Genomic DNA, 12080 nt, shown 5'->3' with positions numbered 1-12080 from the left:
TGTCACTCATAATTGCACTGAAATTAAAAAAATGTCACACATAGCAATATGAAATCTTGGCAGCTATGACGGCCCTGTAGTGACATTTTGGCCAGCCCTCGCGATTAGAACGAAGCAGTGACGCGTTGTGCGCTTCACCGCAACGCTCTCGTGAGGAGTCAATTCTGGCCTGGTGCTGGCAGCTTTGGGCATCGTTTTGCTGGCTCTCTGGACTGAGAGTCTGGCTGCTGCACTGTAGACTCAGTACAGCAGAAGTCATTAGGGGATCAAAGTTCGAACCGAACCACCCCTGCCTGCCATAGACACCCTGCCTGGATCGAGTGAGGTAAGAGGAGAGTAGCAGCTGGTTCAGAGGGGTGGGTGGCTGAGCCTGTGGCTCATCCATAGCTGCCAAGGTTTCACATTGCTATGTGTGGCACTTTCAGAATTTCATTGTAATTATGAGTGACATTTCAACGTCTAGGAGTCACACTTTCTCACGGGCAAAAATTAAAATCACTCAATAAAGATGAAGGAAAGTCATATGAATACCAGAAATTACACCCATCTTTCAAGTGCTCGCCGTCCTTTTTCCCAGGCACCCAACTTCCCCCCCAACCCCCCAAGGGGCGGCAATCTGAGGGATAGCCCCGGGCGTTGGACCTGTCCTACTGAAGGTAATTCTTGTCTTATAGAGACATCCATGGTAAAATACTGGTGTGGCATTCTTGATGCATTTCTTCATATGATAGACACCTGAGACAACATACTGGTGATCTTTTAAAGTAATGGACACCCATGGTAAAATACAGGTAATGGCATAACAGAGGTAATTCTTGGCAAAATGCACTATTCAACCACACACTTTCGAACATTGCTCAGGGGGAAGAAACTCTCTAGTACTGGCCTGCCTTTCTCACTTCACAAGGTCACCACAATTCAGAGCAAGTGTTACATCCGAAGACTTACAAAGATGAAGTAAGCAGAATGATATAGATGGTCGACATAGAGCTTTTGTTGCATGAGCTACACATTCATTGGCGGGTACAGTGTTTTCAGTATGAGCTACACCATGGAGACTGGTAACATATATCCAAAATTCCCTATTTTTATCGCACGCTAGTATGGTGTAGATAGGTTTCCGTTTCTCTGCTATGTTGTTCTGTTTCAGCTATAACAAAAATACATTTTAAGAGATTTACAGAACTACTAATTTTCTTCAACAACATTCTGATGGATCTAATCATCAGTTCCTTTCTCCCCCAAATTCTCTACTCAGCTTCTTACTGAACCCTGTGCAATACTTCTTTCAAGCCCTGACTGCAGTGGTGTAACACAAAATGATGACCCCCCTCCCCCCGCAGAATGTGATGAGGGGCCCCTGAGTCTCCCTTAACTCACAGACATTCATTGGCCATGCCAAACTGGGGCCCCATGAAGAGTTGGGGGCACCTGAAGGGGTAGGTGCCCCTCTGTGCCACAGGGGCTTGTGTTACACCCCTGCTTGACAGAAAGTTTAAAACAAGCTAATTCAATAACATGTAACATTTTAATATTCTGGAGTAATTTCAAAAGTAGAAAATGTACACAAGAGCACCATAATGACAACCTGATATAAAATAAGGAATGCTATTGGCCACTCTACTCTCTTCCAAATCCATTTACCCATTTCAGATGCACTGGAGTAAGAGACCAAGACATTTCAGCTGGTGTTGGCAAATCACAGGGCATTATCCAGCTCTCTCTGGCTGATTATGTGTGAGACAACTAGCACTGGAAGAAGGTAATGGTGTCACTTTCCTGATTAAATGCATTACGTTTTGTCAACTTGCATCCCTCCTTTCTGCTGGGGACTTGCTGCCAGCAAACTAGTGATGAAGATGGCATAGAAAATGTGATACTTCTGGCTAACTCAGTGGTTCCCAAACTTTTTCGACCCTCTGCTCCCTTGATCCTTGGCCATTGCCTGTGGCTCCCCACTGTTACTTTTTTCTGAAGGGTGGGGTGGAGGTGAGCTTGCATTTTTCTCCCTGAAAATATTTGGGATGAGCCTGATGAAGGTATTACAATCATATATGCAGGGTGTTTCGTATTACTAAGGTGGTACCTCTAATAAAATATTCCTAGTTACATTTCTTTGCCCATGCCTTTTTTTGAGTACCCTCTCACACTTTTGTATCCCACTTACAGTGCTAAATAACACCCCTATGCATGTAGGCCCCATTGCCAAAGTGTTTGTGTGCTTGAAGAATATTTGCATGCACTTCCAATTCTACCCAGGTCATACGTGCCAACACACCTGTCTCAACAGGGTGACTCACGATCTTTTTTAACACTTACAGCTTTATTTTTGCTGTCTCCTCCCTAAAATTGCCTCCAAATGAATGCAAGTAAAATAAATTCCTCTGATTTCTTTTTTTTAAACGTCCCTCTTTCTTGCTTCCAAATGTTGGTATTATGCCGTATATGGTGTTTTACTTCCCTGTGCTCAAGGAGAGAGCAGGCCTGCCTGGAAATGTGTCTGTGCTGAACAAAATGTATACTGGAAGTACCTATGATTCAAGTACAAATGTCAATACTTAATAATTCTTAGTTGGTTTAATAGACAGGACAACTGTACTTTCCTGGTAACTTGCATTGGTGTAAAATGCATTTGGAAAAAAAAAAACTATTAATGATTGTAACAAAATAAATCAGGCATCTTACGCTTACTTTGGGAGTGTTGGATCGAGTGAAATATGGTGGGCATCTCCCTCGACATGCTATCAATTAAGCACTAAGTTTACAGCATTAAAGTGCTTGGTGCATGGCTCACCTTGCTAGGTTTCACGGCTCCCCACGGATCCACAGTGCACATTTTGGGAATGTCACAGAATTTTGTATCTGATCTAGCCCTTTCTATGCTGATGACGGAACTGCTCCGTCATCAGCTGCGGTGGCGCTGTGCTGATGACGGAGCGGTTCCGTCATGGCCCTGCCGCCGCGCCTGCGCGGAGCGGATTCCGCGCCTGCGCTGGGCGTTCTATTGAGCGGGCGGGGCCATGACGGAACCGCTCCGTCATGAGCTCAGCCCAACCGCGGCTGATGACGAAGCGGTTCCGTCACCAGCGTGCGGCCGCTGCGCGGCCGCCCGCCCCTTTGGCACTGCGGCGGAAGAGCCGCCACAGTGAAGGTGCTAGTGTAAAACTGAAATATAACAATATGTTTAATGAAGCAATTATTTTATCCCATGATATTCTGGATATCTACATAACTAATTATTTTATGTGGAATATGAATACCTTCCTCTGGGTCTTAGAAAGTTTATATCTTCATTTTAGTTTATGCTCTGGTTTAATAAATTAAAAAAAGAAAACTGTCTATCATATGTGAATTAGCTATCTCGTCAATATTTGAGTGTTATATACAGTAATAAGGATTCACAATGGTTTTTTTCCAATATTGCACATACATTCGTGTGGATAAATAGTTTTCATTGTATAGTTGTCTATATGTATATATTCACTGATTTTAAGTAATGAATGTATGTTTTGTCTTTAGCCCTGAAGAAGTCTTGACAAGAGACAAAACGTGTTGGCTAAAAAGAATCAGTTTGTGACTATTTGGATTTTAATCATCGGAAATTACTAATAAAGAATATTTCTCGACTACAAGTGGACTTTGAAGCTGCTATCTCTATCACTTTCTTTGGACTTACTGAGTTTCAATGAATATTGGTGATATTTTTTGATGGGTGCTAATTCCAATTTTGTTTCTGTTGATACTTGGATTTTTACCCAATAGGAAGAAAAGAGGGATGTACTTCCTGGTTTTGTGAGCACCATTGCGATACTACAAAGCCATTAATAATAACAGGTGCAGATCTTTTGCCTCAACCCTCTCTTGTTCTTGTTGTCTGATGATACTTCTCATGCTTCCTCTCAGACTTTACAAATCCAGTTGAATGTCAGGATATCGTTCACTGAGTTATCGTCTTATAAATATTGCATCATGAATATAATTTCCAAAAATATCACACTATTGGGTATAAATTATATTTTGGACAACATATTTAGATCAGACAATAGTCTGGCAGCACAATTCTGGTACCACACCTCGCAGGGTATAGAATTACATCTGTTGTCCATCAAACTTCATCTGGTCTTGTGTAAACTCCTGGATCTTGTGAAAGTTGTCCAGATCAAGTCATCTTGGCTCATTTGTACCAGAATTCATCATATGCAAAAAGGAATTAAGGTGTAAATGAAATAAAACTTCATAGGTTTGTGCTTCCTGCTTAAGCTGTTGTAAACTCCATCTTTGTATCTTGTCCATATGGGAAGTTATTCCTATAAGATGTTACAAAGGATCTTCCATGCTATCCTATACGACAGATCGCCTCTCAATAGTGAAAAATGAAATACAGGTCCACTAGTAGCATTTGCTGTACCAGCCCTGGGTGCACACAGTGCACTGCGGTAGGGACTTAGTAGTAAATCAAATAAGCCAATTATGGAAACACCAATCCACAAACACAATTTACATGGAGAGCATATGCACTTTAGCAATGAATAGCAGTGGTAAAGTGCCCATTGACCTAGATCCAACAAAAACAAGGTCGAAAACTGGAGGCCAAAAATCAAAAAAGTCTGGGGGTGAACCCACTGAAAATGCCAGGACTAACATTAACACATTTACCATGATCATAATGGGATTAACAGCACACAAATGTGTAATGCACCAAGGAAACTGTATCATATCCCAGTCTCCAGAGGAAGATGTGATCCCCTCACTGGCCGAAGACAGCATCCTGATTAGTTTATTAAGAAATATATGAATTATACTTACACTGACACACACACACACACATGTTGTGCTCACTCGTACAGGCACACATGCACAGCACGCATACTTAGAATTCTTGATATTGAGCTCCTCTTCTGACACATCCTACTAATTGTCAAAATGATCATCATCTTGTACCTCAAATACCATCCACTGGGATAAAAGCCAACCTTTAAACTCAAAATTGAAGACCTCATCACAACAAACTCCACTAGCAATGCAAACAATATCTTCCTCCGTGACTTTAATTTTGCTAATTGCTCATCTTCTCAAACTATGCAGAATCACTTTCATCACCAGCTGGCCACTGCATTCGTCACACAATTAGGGGCACATTAGGATGGCGGGCGGATCCCATTGCAGCACCGCATGCCACAATGCCAGGAAGGCATGCTATGCACTTCAATGAACAACATGGCAGGCACCGCGCAGTGCCTGCCATGTTGTATATGGAACTGCTGGGGGGGTTCCATAGGCACCCCTCCATGTGCACCCCCCAGAATCCCTGGGGGCCAGCTCGGGCCCCCAATGTTGAGTTTCTCCATGTTCAGGCCTTAGTGTGACAAACCCAACAGGTTTCCTAACTGTGAATGTAATTTTTAAAAGTAATGATGTGGTGATCTGACCAGTCGCAAGGAACAATAGAGATAGGATCAACAGCATTTTCTTTGGAAATGATCCAATCTAGAGTAGATCCTTTAGTGTGGTTTGATAGTGCACAGGCTAGGAAATCTTTAATAATATTGACCTGATTATTCTGAAGTTCGTTCCAGTGAGGATTGAAGTCCCCTAGAAAAATATCATTGGAGGGAGGTGCGGAACTGGCTGAAATAATTTCCATTCTCTGGTCAATGAATGAGACATTATTACCTTGAGTATGGTAGACCATGTGTAGTTTGTAAAGCTTGTTATTTGAAGAGCTTAAAGAGAGACCATGGTACGCACCTGTTTCCAGGGGATTCTCTTGAACTTTAGAGATTGTGGTGATGGATTTATGGATACAGGCTACGCCTCCCCCGTTTTGTTTAGCCTATCTAGTCTCTCACAATAAAGTAATTATGTAGAATCAATATATCTATGAACAGGGAAGAAGATTTGGTGAACCATGATTCTGTTAGGATAGCCACGTCAATTTCTTGGCTCGAGATTAGGTCAACGATGTTTGTGGCATGTTTCTTTGCTGAGCAACAGTAGAGTAGTAGTAGGCAAGTTATTGATTTCGGTGGGTTATCCAAGTTAGTAACTTGTTTTTCCGGGATTAGAGTTACCTTTTTTGGGTTGTTGAGGTTAAGCTTTCTGTGATTTGACTGATTTGATTGTAGTTCTGTTTGTGTTGATTGGGACTAGTTGAATTTTATGTTCATCTACCTTAAGGGGGAGACTGGATGCTGATTCATAGGATAGCAGTAGGGTTTATATTTCAACATCCGACATATCTGATTGCGTGGTCGGTAATACCGATTAGTCAGGGGGAATGGAGTAGTGCTTCGCTTGCTGTGTAGTGCGAGTACTGTTTTATGAACATGAGTGATTACATTGAAAATTAAAATTTTAATTTAAAAATGTGAATTTAAATGATGATTGAGTTAAAAACAACAACAATTCTTCACTTTCAGGCTTTGTTGTCCTCTTACAAATACATAGAATATGTTTTTGCCTTTAGCCACCAGAAGAGAGTTCTTCACAGATTGTTTTTAACTTCAGGATAACACATTCAAATCAGCTTTTCCTTTAAAGAGTATTCAATTAGGGTTTTTAAAGCCTATTCCTAATATCAAATTCAATCTTTTTTGAAGATTAAAAAAATTATGTACCTATTGAATACTAGTTCCATGTGGCATCACAAAGATGGTATTTCTCATGTAAAATCACAAATCCTGCTCTGTATTTACTTAAGCAAGTGTCCGCACTTCATAAAACAGCTGTTTGTGTTTTGTCCTTCCGTAAAATTCTTATAAATGACAAATCACATCTATTTAGGTTTTGATCTGATCAAGCTGTACATTAGTTGGTGCAAAGGATCTTAGAAAAGCAGCACTATGTCTCACATGAAAATATGCTAGTGTTAGCATTGTAATATATCACTCTAGCTCCAAAGCTCATTTTTTATAGGTTGCATTGTTTGCCTGTGCCTAGATTTTTCATGTGTTTTTTTCATTGCTACGTCCTTAGTGAAGGATAGTTCAGTATATGCCTTCAAGCGAGTATGATAGATTGGATTGCTTGATGAGAAGAAGTCAAGACAAGATGTAAATGGACAATTCTATATATTGCTATTCACTTCATATTAGTTCATTTCATGCTCGTTAGGGGTCTCAACATACCTTGTAGAATAGATTTACCTAGACATAAAAAATTGTGTGTCTGGTTGATCACAACTCAAATATTGCAGTGAGTGTGTATTATATTCTGCAATTCAGCCTACCAAAATACATATATAGTATTCCTGCATTTACTAAATGTATTTAACATTTTATATTTATCTATTTCTGTTTACAGAATATGGTAGCTGTAGCAATTCAGATGCAGGAAAACCAAACAACGTTGGCTGAATTTGTCTTAGTTGGATTCTCAAATTCTTCACAGTTTCAAAAGTTATTTTTTGTAATGTTTTTACTTGTTTATATAAGTACTCTGCTTACAAATCTGGCCATTGTATTAGTAATATATTTAGATTCTCACCTACACTCACCAATGTATTTTTTCCTGATGAACTTGTCACTGATTGACATTTCTTTCACCTCAGTCACATCACCAAAGTTGTTAACAATCTTCCTAGCAGAGCACTCCAGGATATCATTCAGTGGGTGTATGACCCAGTTATATTTTGTTTCATCATTCACCAGTGCTGAATTTTATCTGCTTGCAGCCATGGCTTATGACCGCTATGTTGCAATCTGCAATCCACTGAGATACATGGTGACCATGGACCTAAAGGCCTGCGTCCTGTTGGGAGCCATTTCTTGGGCACTTGGTTTCCTTGATACTCTGCCATTTCTAGTCTTAGTGTGCAGGCTCTCATTCTGTAATTCTAACACAATAAATCATTTCTTTTGTGACCTGAGAGCTCTTATCAAACTTTCATGTGATGACACACTGGTAATGGAAGTTCTCATCTATGTCGAGGGAGTGTTCATTGGATTTGTCCCCTTTCTTTTAACTCTCACATCGTACATGTACATAATCTCTACTATAATAGCGATTCGCTCCCCCTCTGGAAGATGGAAGACCTTTTCCACCTGCGCTTCCCACCTTATTGTTGTCATTATATTCTACGTGACTGTCATGTGCACTTACATGGTGCCTACCATGTCCCATCAACAATACCAAAACACGCTGTTTTCTGTTCTATACACAACTTTAATTCCATTGTCTAATCCTTTAATCTACACACTAAGGAACAAAGATGTTAAAAGGGCACTAAAACATTTTATGGTTCAAAGGTGTGCCAGTCCATAACAGTACAGCAGAAAGGAAAAATGGAAATTGTGGGAAAAAAATGGCTCCATTACAATATAGAAATTTTTAGGAACAATGAAAATTCACAAATAAAAAGATACACCAGAGTCCTCATTTAGAGAAGGGCGATAAAAGAAAATGTCCCTTGGAAGCAGCAGACTTAATATCCAAATCATAAGTAGTATATGGACTTATTTAGAGCAAAACTATTTAGTGGAAATGTAGAAATTGAATACTGCTAAAGGGTGATTTGAAAATTGGGCAAGTCAATTTATCTATTTCTCTTAAAGCAATCTTGAAAAACCCAGAGGTCACTCTAGTGTTTCATACCTTGGTTTCACAAGCAAGCTAATTTATGGGGTTTCATCAATTTTACAATGATACTCTCCCCAGACTGAATTTGACCTACATGAAAAGCAGTAATGTCAAAAAGAGCCAAATAAGCCAGTGGACCACACATGCTATGAATACAGTGGTTTGGACCTGAAAGACATCAATCTTTCAGCCGTTTTGCCATCATTGTTTCAACACATGGTTTTTCACCTAGGTAATGCTTTGGAATCCACACTTCTGGCACTCAAACTTACATATAAGTGTAAAGCGAAAATAGAACTTGTAGATTACAGACACACATTTTACAGACTGTATGACTGAGAATAGCCTGATCTATGAGATATAACCATTTTACAAATGTGTGCAAGTTAAGTTATTGATAGTGTTTCACCACAGTAAGGATTGGTGGAATGTATCCAGGGCCCCAACGTTGTACCAGAGGGATGTAAACACATGAGAGATATGATCATGGTCTATTGGTTATGCAGGAACACTCATGTGTTAGGAAAGAGTTTTAGAATAACCAACATACAGTTTCTACTGTCTTGAGTTGCTTCAAGCCTGTCAAACATGGAGATCTTTTAGTCCTGTCACTGAACTTAATCCAAGACGTTTGACAGTATCCTTTTAAAATTCCTTCTACACTTTCTTTATGGCTTCCTCTGGTTTATCTGAAACATTATCAAGATCCCAGTTTTATTTAGCAGTCTTGATTTGTTCAGCTAACTTTCAGGAGTGAGTTGCCTGGCCACATATGTTTCATATCATCAGATAATGAGGTCGCCTCTCATAAAACCTGACAGTCCAGAATATCCTTAACCTGAGACCCAGAAGACCTTTTTGCACAACTGCACCAGGTCTTACATTTCTTTTTCCAGACATCAAGCTGACGTTTTAGCAAGGATATCTGACATTGTGAATTCCAAATCTGATGATGAGAAGTTCAAGCTGCATTGATAGAAGATATTTGCTTTAAAAATTGATCATAATCTGGAATTATGCTATTTTAAACATTTCCTACCAAGGAATTGAAACAGAAACATATTTTCCCACAGTCAGCAAATACATACAGAAAACAACAATCGTTTGCTGCATCAGTGTAGGCAGCTGATGTCAATGGTAATGTGATATGCAATGTTACCAGTCATGCCATTGAAGAAGCAACTTCTGATGAGAAATTAGATTCTCAATAGTAAAGATTGTTGCAACTATACTCACTAGCAATGCATAGTCTCATAATACATTATTTATGATTAAAAGACAGAAGTACCACTTTCAAAAAATATGCTCTCTAAACAATGTACCGCTCAAGCTACATGTCGGCTGCAAGCAAACTGGACAAAAAAGAGCTGTACCTTGACGTTTCATTGATCAGTTCATTGGTGATGTGCTTTCTCCTGTGGTGTTATAAATGATTTAATTTATTACATCTGTGTGCATATGCACGTGTCTTGACACATGTGTGTGTATGCATGTGTACATAGCTAATAAATACTACAACCATATGGATTGTCAAGAAATGTATTCCTGGAGATTAAGGAACTGATACTTAATTATGCTTCATTTACGCATGCCAGGAATTCAAATTCATATGTAAATGGATTTACTACCACAATTGGAGCCAGCAAGAGATATCACATGACATTTCCAGATGTATGCCCGGACACATGTGCCTGGCTGTGCTTTCCAAGGATACAGTCACCTACCTCTCACAAAAACACTTTAAATAATTCAAACCAGGCTCAACACCTTGGTAACTATGTCACAGAGTAGGCAAGCTTAATTTGGCAAAATGTGTAAAGTGCTTAGCAGTAGCAAAAGAGCTAAAAAGTCAAAACACAACACAATAAATACCCCACACCCAATTAATTTTAATAGAGAAAATTACACCAAAATGAAGAGAAACAAAGATATGAATTTTTAAATATTTAAGGCAAAACTACTAAGAAGTAAAATGCTAATTAGTAGTCACCGCTCATGGGTCACCGGGACTGAAGAGTGATTTCAGACTGACTGCAACATAGCATATGTCGGATACACCAAGCGGCCTGTCCAGTGAACGATTTTACCTTCTGACTTAGGGCCCGATGTAGGTGGCCCATTACCGGTCGGTAAAACCGAAATTCGGTCAATTTCAGGCTTACCGACCGGTATTGAGCCTTTTCTGATGCAGGGGATGATTCGGTAAATACCGAATCGGTATTTACCGATTCGGTATTCACCGAATCAATATTTACCGATCCGGTATCTACCGAATTGGTGAATGGCATGTAGGAAGCACTTTCAAGAGTGCTTATGTGCTGTAAGGATTCGGTATTTACCACCAACTATTAGTTGGTGGTAAATAACGGATACCTTTGAAAATGCAAATATATGTGTGCCACATGTGCACCCAAGCACTTTTCAGGGGTGCAACAGGGTGTCAATGTGACACCCTGCCACCCTTGAATGTTTCCCTATTTTACCGAATCGGTATTTACCGATTCGATAATTCCCATTTGTTCCTATGGGCCTCCAGGCCCATAGGAATGAATGGGAATTTCCGAATCGGTAAATACCGATTCGGTAAATACAGAATCGTACCGATTCGGTAATACTTACCGCATTTTTATCTACATTGCCTTTACAAATTCTAAAATACCAAATCTGTAAAATTCGGTATTTTAGAATCGTATATTTTCATAACCTACATCTAGCCCTTAGTCTCTGAAATGGAAGTCATAATCATCCCGTGGACAAGGTTGCAGATTGTATCCAATGAAGTCGTCTCAAAGCCAGATAACCGTTACACAAGGTGTCACTCAAGCTGGTTTAGTCGGGAAAAGCTCAGAGTGCAAAAAATTCATATTTCACGTCAGGCGGATTTGTTTTGCAGATTCGCCCTGTCAAGATTTCAATTTTTAGAGTTAGTTTTTTTATTTAGATTAAAATCCTCCAAGCCTGAAGATGTACTCAACAAAGTCCTTCCCAAATCAGGCACCTTTACCGTGAGGTCCTACTGATGCTCTGGATGTCTTGAAAGTCCAACAAAATCAGAACTTTTCAGAGCTTCTAAAGCAGTTCCACTTGGTTATTTCCAAGGCTCTCAGTACAACAGGAAATGCCCTTAGGAGCTAGGGCTCACTCATACAGAGGCCACCAACAAGGTTCAGTCCATTTCTCCTTGTTACTGGACAGCTGGGCATTTCAGGAAAGAGGGCTCTTGATGCTTGTTGTATCCTGTAGCCACACAGGAGGTCAACCATCTGACCCTTGGAGTCTACTTTTTAGTCCTGAGTCCAGGTATGGAGCAGGTCCAGAGCTTCTAGTCTCCCTACCTAGTTACCACCCCCTCTGGCTGCTTCACAGGGGTTTAACCTTCTTATTGCCCCAAGAGCATCTACAGTGCTCAGAACTGTATTCATTATGCAAAAGTTGTGAAATCTTATCGACATTTTTCGTTAAGCAATTTTATGAAATGTTTGGAAGGAGGAGATTGATTCACA

Source organism: Lissotriton helveticus, chromosome 7 (assembly GCF_964261635.1).
Source record: "Lissotriton helveticus chromosome 7, aLisHel1.1, whole genome shotgun sequence".
NCBI classification, from domain to species: domain Eukaryota; kingdom Metazoa; phylum Chordata; class Amphibia; order Caudata; family Salamandridae; genus Lissotriton; species Lissotriton helveticus.
This window is presented reverse-complemented; position numbering follows the sequence as displayed.